Source organism: Siniperca chuatsi, linkage group LG17 (assembly GCF_020085105.1).
Source record: "Siniperca chuatsi isolate FFG_IHB_CAS linkage group LG17, ASM2008510v1, whole genome shotgun sequence".
Classification (NCBI taxonomy): Eukaryota; Metazoa; Chordata; class Actinopteri; order Centrarchiformes; family Sinipercidae; genus Siniperca; species Siniperca chuatsi.
The window spans coordinates 8,444,835-8,453,142 of NC_058058.1; the positions used below are offsets into that span (position 1 = coordinate 8,444,835).

At 38.8% G+C, this 8,308-nt stretch overlaps 1 long non-coding RNA gene across 1 annotated transcript; it reads right to left on the reverse strand.

The window, feature by feature from the left end:
* Window positions 1-628: 628 nt before the first annotated feature.
* Window positions 629-7,504, reverse strand: LOC122865053. Its single transcript, XR_006375376.1, has 3 exons — window positions 7,385-7,504; window positions 3,377-3,571; window positions 629-1,189 (listed from the first exon to the last, which is right to left on the reverse strand). It is a non-coding gene; the product is annotated as an uncharacterized LOC122865053 (long non-coding RNA).
* Between the last annotated feature and the right edge of the window lie 804 nt (window positions 7,505-8,308).

Below are 8,308 nucleotides of genomic sequence, written 5' to 3' on the forward strand. Positions count from 1 at the left end.
ACTGATTTCACACTGAGCCTCTCTTTAAGGAGCAGGAGAAAGCAATGGAGAGACAGAGGGAGAGAGAAATAGAAAGAGAGAGCAGGAGGAGAGGGAGAAAAATCTGAGCTAGTAGGAAAGGCTTTATGCCTTACAATGATGTACATAAAGTGACAGAGGGAGTCTATGCCTCTTTGTATATGTGTCTGTGCAATATGTCTAAGGTTTGGGTTTGTTTACAGTGTGTGTGAGTGAGAGCAACAAGTCCTCACAACTGAGATGAGGTTGAATTGAATTTGATTTATACTGGACAGAAAAGTTATCACTGCATCACTTATTTTATCTCTTGGAAACCAGCAGAAATATGACGGTCACGTTGCACAGTAAAACAAGAAAGAGGAACTTGCTAATTTTTTATTGGAGCACCTTGCCGTATGAAGCAAAACTTGGACCAGGTTCAGCTTTTTTTGCCAGAGGACCCCTGCGTTTTGTTTTTGCTGGAGTCCTCTGCATTGTTTGTCCCACTGCATCAATGCAGTGGCCCCATTCAAATGAATGAGGAGGTTTTTCATGCAGTGGTGTTGTCTGTCTGAACGCGGCCTATGACGGGATGCAAACAGCTCTCTGCTGTCAAAGACACTTTGCACACCCTACCATCCACCATGATCTCATGTGAGGTTTTGCAGTGCTTTCACCTTTGCCTCTCAGAGACAGCAGTCATTATTCACACAACCACAATTAGATTTTTTTTATTTATTTATACAGCGCAAAATCATTACAGATGTTATCTCAGGGCACTTTGTCATATAGAGCAGGTCTAGACCATACGCTTTATAATATTTAAGTCGCAAGAGGTCCTTGTTAGGAAAACGTTAGCAAATGACTGATGCTGTTGTTTGTCTGGATAACACACATTCATACACAGAACAGGGATTAATTGTTATACTCTATTATTTGTATTCCATCAGACTGCTTATTGTAAGGTAAGATTTTGCAATATTGTCCATTTTAACATTCATACATACATTCAGGCCCATGAAAGAGGAATTATTTGGTGCTTTATAAGATATCATAACAAAACAGGTCTTTGAAGAGCAACAGGCTAGGAAGAGTATGATCTACAAGAGGCAGTCCTCAGGTCAAATGGCTCTCTCTCTGTGTGTGAGAAGCAGCAGTTGGTTCTTGGCAGCATATCGGCAATCCTGTGGTACTGAAAGGTGAGATAAAATGAAACTTTAATAGTCCCAGAGGGGAAATTGGCTCATTGCAGCAGCAAAGACATCAATGTAAGAATACAACCATTGAAGCTCTGTGCTGTAATACTTAAGATAATACAACAAACATTGAATCATCCCTGTCTTATGAAAACCTTGTATCTCCACAATGTCAACTTGGTATGAAGAAAACCTCATTATCACTCATCATAAGCAAAATTTGTAATAATTCCTTGGAATGTAATATTGTTTAAAATGAGCAATATCAAAAAATTATATTATGACGAATAATTGCTTCTATTTCTGTCCCTAACTGACTAATGATATATATCAACATAGTAATTAAATATGACAAATTCAAGATGAAATCTGAAAAAATAAATGTGCGAAACTGGAGCAATATAGCAGATGGATAAGAGGAAATGTTGTGATATTGAGGTACTTAGATAAATTATGAGTTGTTAATTAAATACACTAAATGTTGCTTTCTTGACAGCTCACAGTCTTGACAGCTCACAGTTGTGAGAATTAACTGTAATTTGTTTATCCTTATTGTTTGTGCTGATAAGTTTTTTTTTTTTTCATTTTAGACTGAGATTTAGATTTGGTTAGATAAATGAACACCCTGACTATAAATTGTACCCAGAAAAAGGAAAACCAAGCTCCACCACAGCTGAATATCATGCATTGAAATGCATCAAACACACACACACAAGGACACACACACATCCATGTTGAAACGCTGACCGAGGCTGGCTGTGTTTACTGTTATTTTCTAGACCAGTGGCATTCATTTTCATTCAGTACACTAGCATGGGATGAACTGTTTTCTCTAGTGTGTGCCACTGTCTTCTCTTTTTCTGTGTCTCTGTCTGCGTGTGTGTGTGTGTGTGTGAGAGCTTTTATGTGTCAGGTATGTTTATATTAGACGTGTGTAAATGTATTAAGGCATTCAAGTATTCATGTGTTTGTGTGCTGAGGTATATGTGCATGTTATATGCTAAAATGAGTGTGTGTGCGCAAGTGTTTAGGTCTATGTAAATGTTTCTGTGTGTGCAGCAGGAAGGTTTGGGACTGACAGATCCAATAAACATCAGCATTAAGGCAGAACTGAGCAGGAGAGTGGAACACCTATCTTCCTCTCAGTTCACCCCCATCATCCTCTCTCCCACGTGTTTCTCTCTTCTCTCCTTCCCTCTCCTGTTGTCTCTGTTTCTTGCTTTCAGTCCGTAACACTCCTTTCCTCTTCCCTTTTCTTTCCCTCCCTGCTTCTCCCTCTCATGTTACGCTTCAGCGTGGCTGAAGAGGCCTTTATGTGTCAGGAGAGGTTACTGATAAAGTTACATCCTGTTCTGGTTGACATGTCTGCTAGCTTAGTGTTGCTCCCCTGGGTCTACCTTATCGCCCTGCATACCGCTGCTGCCAAGTGAAAATGCTGTAAATCAGATATGATGTTTTTCTTTGTATTTTACACTCCTATTGAACATTTAGATCACCCTTAATATGATGTGCAAGTTCCTTGAATCGAATTACCCAATGGGATGGCAAAGGGAACTGAAACCAACATTTTTATATTTTCAGGAAAAACTTTCACAAAGCAGCAGTGATTTTTTTTTTTGGGTAGGAATGTTGCTGTTGACATTTAAATTAGGGGATCGATTTGACAGCGAACAAGAAGGGATTATGGCATAGTGACAATGATAAAGAAGCAATTCATCCCCAAAATCACAACTCGGTTCATAACTACTCACCCCCTGTCAGTCAAGATGTTACCATTTGTGGGAATATTTCCTACAAACCAGACATATTACTTTTGGCTTTATTTAAAATAAATAATTATCAGTTAGGAATTAAAGGAAGTAATGAGGTAAATATTTGTGTTTTAAAGCAATAGTGCAATTGTTTAGGACAAATACTTGACATTTCTGAAGAAGTCTGAATGATGTTTAACCCCTTAAGTTGGCTTTACATTACAAACATTACAAACTCATGCTGTGCAGTCAAGTATTGTTCAGACATTTTAATTTGAATAAATGGACAGGGAGAAAGAAAAGATTATGGACTAATGGTATGTTTTTGAAAAAAAAACACTGCCATAGTGCAGTTGTTTAGCTACAAAACACAAAGACAAGCAAAGAGACACAACTATGGTATTGAATACGTTTATATTCAGTGTTACTCACCAAAACTCAGCGTGTGCATCCATGAGGTCTAACATATGTGTGCAATGCATCTCCTTCCTCATAAAAGATTTGCAAAGCTGATTTTTCTCAAAAGTTTGAAATCTGCATTGTTTACACTTATGTCCTTAGCTTGCATCCTTCTTCTTCCTTGCCTTTGTTGACGCATTGCTGCCTTTCTGGCCACGTTACTGCCACCTGTAGATCAGTTGAATAGTGTGAAACCATTGGCAAGAATGCGTATTGTGTCATCATTGTAGCAAGATGAGAAGTTAAACTGCTGGAGGTCAGCAAAACAAGATTTTTCAGATGATTCTAAGTTGCTTTTTAATGACTAAATATGTGTTGGGGGGCGAACTACTCCTTTATGATAGAAAAACTAATCTATATACGTCCTGGCTGTTTGAGCATTTATGGGACTCTGGCCAGCCTTACAACAAGGCTTTTATAGTATTTTATCATAAAGTTAATAGAATCGCAGATTTATCATTACATACCACAGTACTGTAAACACAGCTAAGGATATAAACAATGGTATAAATAATGTTATTTTCACTGCACATGCTTAGCTTTACCCTTGTTTATAAGGAAATATCCACTTGCATAATTCCACTCTTATACTATATACTAGTGTGCATGTTGTGCTTTTTGGCGTTTAAATGCTTTGCACAATGGCACTGTGATAGCAGCTGTAAAGTCAGTTTAGAGTTTTCTTGAATTACTTTCCTCAGCTAGATGCTCGTAATGTAGGTGGTCATGAATTTTAAACACCGGATTGCCTACACTCCAGGCTACCGCTGCCTCCTTGTTAAACATGAACAAATGTTCTGCTGATGTTAGCTGTCCTACATGTCAGAATAGGCATATAGCATATCTCCCCTGGCTCTGAGTCATAGCCATATGGTGAGGCAAAAACAAATGTCTGTTATTATGTTGTGGGATTGGTAATGGCAGCTGTGTGTCTGTTATAATATATGGTTCTGAGCAATAACATACTGTACACTATACAGGCAGGTGTGTGTGCTGGAGGTGGTGAGTAGTGACATATAAGTACAAGAGTACAATGTTCAGTGCGTCTGACTTACCAAAGTGATTATTCAAGTGTGAAAACTGTTAACTGCTGGGTGTAGTGAATGTTACTTTCTGTTGTTTATAATATTATATAATGTGACTTGTTGTTTTGTGCTGCTCCTTTAAAGTGGCCTTAGTACTTACAAGCAATAACAGTGAGACAGGGCAAGGCAGGTTTATTTATGGAGCACATTTCAGGCACCAGGCAAATTCAAAGTTCATCACACACACAGAGAATATTAAAATCACAGATCTAATAATAGTTTAATTCAAAGTAGTATTACAGAGATTTTTCATGTAGGTAAATTTTCCTCAACAGTATTATTATGGTGCTCTCAGGCCTTTTGTGTGTTATTAGTAGTTATATTTAAAAGCTCCTAGCTAATTACTTACTTTAATAAGTAACCTGTCACTATACTGTATTACTTTATATTAAAAGCTCTGCAAAAACAGTGCTTTTGTATTACCTATTTCAAAAAAAAACATGCTGTAGCAGTACAATTAGTGCTGCCAAGTCTGTTATCGATCAGTGGTATTGTGAGATTAAGCTCTGTTTTAAAATGGTCAGCAAATCTCAATCATGTATATCAAGCAAGCTACTGTTGCATTTTTTTGGTTAACAGCATGCTGTCTGCAAAGATAACATGAGATTTTTCACCCATTTCAACTTAAATAATAATTTCATTTTTGTTATCAACATATGAGATAAAAATTGTAATTCATCTCAAAAATATAATCTTAATGTGTTAGAATGAAATGTTTTACAGCTGCAGGGATGATGGGCAGTGGTGACTGACAGTCACTCGTTTCTGTTGACAAAACACTGTTAATCTCTTTTTCCTGTCCATCATTCCCTCCTTGTCTCTCTTCCATCTGTGTACTCCCCCACCCTTCTCTCTTCTCCCTCTTTCCTCACGCAGACAGCTGATGTTGGCGTGTCAGCAGTATAGTTATTTTTCAGGTGCAAGCTTCTGCTCCCTATAGGAGTTACTGTGTGTGTGTGTGCCTTAAATGTGAATGTGTGTGGGAGATAGCGTCAGTTTGGATGTGTGTACCTGGTGTCTATATGTGTTTGCTGTGTGTGTGTATTTGTATGTGAATTTGTGGGAATGTGTGGGTGTATATGGAGTATTTTCAGTATGTGTGTGTGTCCCCCTATGTATTGCTTGCTGCTGCATCAGGCAACTGGAGTGCTCTCTGCCTGCATTTGCTGCATAAGGTATCTTGCTGGAATAACTGTACATTACACAGTATGTGACGCATTGGATAGCTCTATTGTTTTGCTGCATTAAGGAATTATACAGCCCCATCTCCATCTCTGCACAGGGGTTACCTTCTGCTTCAGTGTATCTGCATTATAGCCGAATGCTCCAGGGTCCTAGATGCTGCAAGCAGCATCTGGGATCCTGCATCTCACTCCTGCTGCATCCTCTTAACCATTTCTACTTGACTGAATTTTCAGCAGGATAAGATTTAATTGATCATTTGAAAGCGGGAGTAAAGGTAGCGTAGGGACTTGCTACTACAAATGCACCAAACCGAACGGGTATCGCCATGATGTGATTGATCCACATTGAATACACATCATTAAAAAACATTTGTGCTACAGCAATGCCTGGCCTCATGTTACCTTACATAAAAATTATTCCAGTGAGATCCACGCAGTGACATATACAGATTTAAAATTTGGGAAAAAGAGAGCAATGTCCGATCATTACTTTGTATCGGCAAAGCTGAGGTATCTGAATCGGTTTCAGGACAGGAATAGTTGGATCATGCATGCTTGCTACAGTTATCTGAACCCTTCAACTTGCTGAGGTTAGTATTTAGATGAGGTTAGTGTTTAGATGATTTTCAACTAAAGCAATACCAAATAAAACTGTAAAAAAATTAAATAAAAACAAAACAATACAGAAAAAAGAAAAAGCATGTGTAAAGGGATTTAAAAGAATTTGCAAATGCAAACAAGTCAACTAAAAGATGATAAAAGATCTTTTTCATTTGTCTTTTTTATCTGTCTCCCCTTCATGACTGATGAGGTTTTAATATGTGACATCAATAAAAAATCAAAGGTTTCATCTCTCGCTACTTGTTGTAATTTGTTTGCATGACATTAAGAATTGCTACAGCAGTAACATGTCTGCTGCTTGAAAATACGCAAAAAGAAGTTTGGAAAAAGGAGGTTTCTGCAATGCAATTCAGCACAGTATGGCAGTAATTACCACCTACATTATGCCCCCCCCCCATTACTTCCAAATTTACCTCTATTTCCTAACCAAGAAACTCACTGCAACCTTTGAAAAGAAGAAAACACAAACCATTGTTGTAGTGATCTGTGGAAGCATTTCAAACTGGCAGAAACTCTCCACAGAATTATATCTGCTTTGCCATAACTGGTAAACATTTTAATCTCAAATAGCTGATAACATGATAACCTGAAAACCATTGAAAAACACTGAAAAACAATGTACTGTAATAATAAGGGCAAAATGAAAGTGTAAAATATTCGTAGTTCACCATATCTACTATACATTGTTTTATGAAATCAGTTTACCCAGCTGTCAACGTGACTTTGTTTTTCTACTCTGCCATTGTACTGTAGTATATTTTTTAAACTTTTTTGTGATGTTGATCTTGGCCACCTCTTACATTTTGCCATCTGTCTTATGCTTGCTAGGTAGTGTCTGGCAGCACTAGTTATTTGCTCTGTTTCCATGCAACGAGAGATTTGTGGCGCTGAAGGAGGCATCTAGCATTTGCAGGAGAAATAACAATGTAGATAAACAACCCAGCCTTTCCCTCTTGTTACATTTGAACACTGGCCCACTGTTCACAATGCATGACCTGTGTATCCCGGAGACTCTCTTCCATGCAGATGATCACATTATTTCCAGCATCTCTGTAAACCAGGGGGATATGAGCATCAGAAAACAAACTCACCACAGACACCCCGTTCTTCTTCTCTTGTTATCCTCACTCTGTCATTTTCTCTCATTCTCCCTCTGCCATTCAGTTGCTTTCATTACGTTTCTCATTCTGTCTCTCAGTCCCCCTTTTCTCTGTCACCCACCCTCATCCCTGCCCCCTCCCTCTGTCTTTCATAGTAGTGGAGAAGTGACGGACTGACTGAATGTCTGTCTCTCTGTGGGAAATGAGCCTGCTAATATGGCGAACTGGGCTTGTTCCATATTCATCCGCAAGCCTGTGAATCACTTTGCGACTATAGAGGCTGCCATGTGCACAGAGGCACATCTGTTTCCCTTCCAAAAGTCAAACGGAGCGCAAAATGAGTGGTGAATATAAATCCATTTCCTGTCTCTTTCAGGTCTTCATCAGTCCATCTCTCTGCTTTTCTTTCTCTCTCTCATATGATCTTCCTTCTCCATCACCCCTTTCACCTGCTGTCACACACATACTAAGATTATTTTCTGCCACTATTGTTCTGTCCCTTTCTCTTTCTCCTTTTCTTTTTTAATCAGCCTATCCTTCATTCTCCATATCTTCTTTTTAACTGTCTGCGCCATCATCCTCAGCAGAACAGAGAGAGGAGGCTGTTATGAAAAGGTATCAGAGAGTCAGACAGACTGACAGACGCTTCACCAGCTGGCAAGGAGAAGGGAGGGCAGGAGAGAAAGAGGCTGAGAGTCATTAGGGATGGCTGCAGGGATTAAGGTATAAATAATTCTCATGTCAATCAGACACAATATTGTGGTCCAGTGCAACAACCTCAGCAGACCTGGCTGGATAGCTGGGCAGCAGGCCAGTATTAAACAGCGGCTTAACCAGTGAATTACAATAGATAGTCAACAAAGGTAGCAGGTCTGCTATATGAGGCCTGCTATCAGTGAATGTTAAGTAGCTAGC